The sequence below is a fragment of the Psammomys obesus genome, unplaced genomic scaffold (genome assembly GCF_907164565.1).
Source record: "Psammomys obesus unplaced genomic scaffold, mPsaObe1.curated_primary_1811, whole genome shotgun sequence".
NCBI classification, from domain to species: Eukaryota; Metazoa; Chordata; class Mammalia; order Rodentia; family Muridae; genus Psammomys; species Psammomys obesus.
In genome coordinates this window covers 7,426,057-7,426,397 of record NW_026590677.1, presented here as the reverse complement: position 1 = coordinate 7,426,397, position 341 = coordinate 7,426,057, and positions in this window count along the sequence as shown.

Below are 341 nucleotides of genomic sequence, written 5' to 3'. Positions count from 1 at the left end.
GAAAACCTGTCTCAGTGTTTTCTTTACAACTTCTCATAAACTTACAGAGAAGGAATGGCTCATTAATAAGATGCCATCAATCAGAAAAACAAGTTTTAGAATGAAAATATACTGAACATAAGACAAATAGACTTTTTGTGAAACAATCTCTCAGTAGTTGAACAAGCTTCATCCTTCAATACCTCAGTATAATACTAGTTCACAACACTTCAGGATGTTGGCTAATATTTATCGAGTATCCACAATGAATGTGCTGACAAAGAATAAGCTAGCTCTTTCCTTCCTTCCTTCCTTCCTTCCTTCCTTCCTTCCTTCCTTCCTTCCTTCCTTCCTTCCTTCCT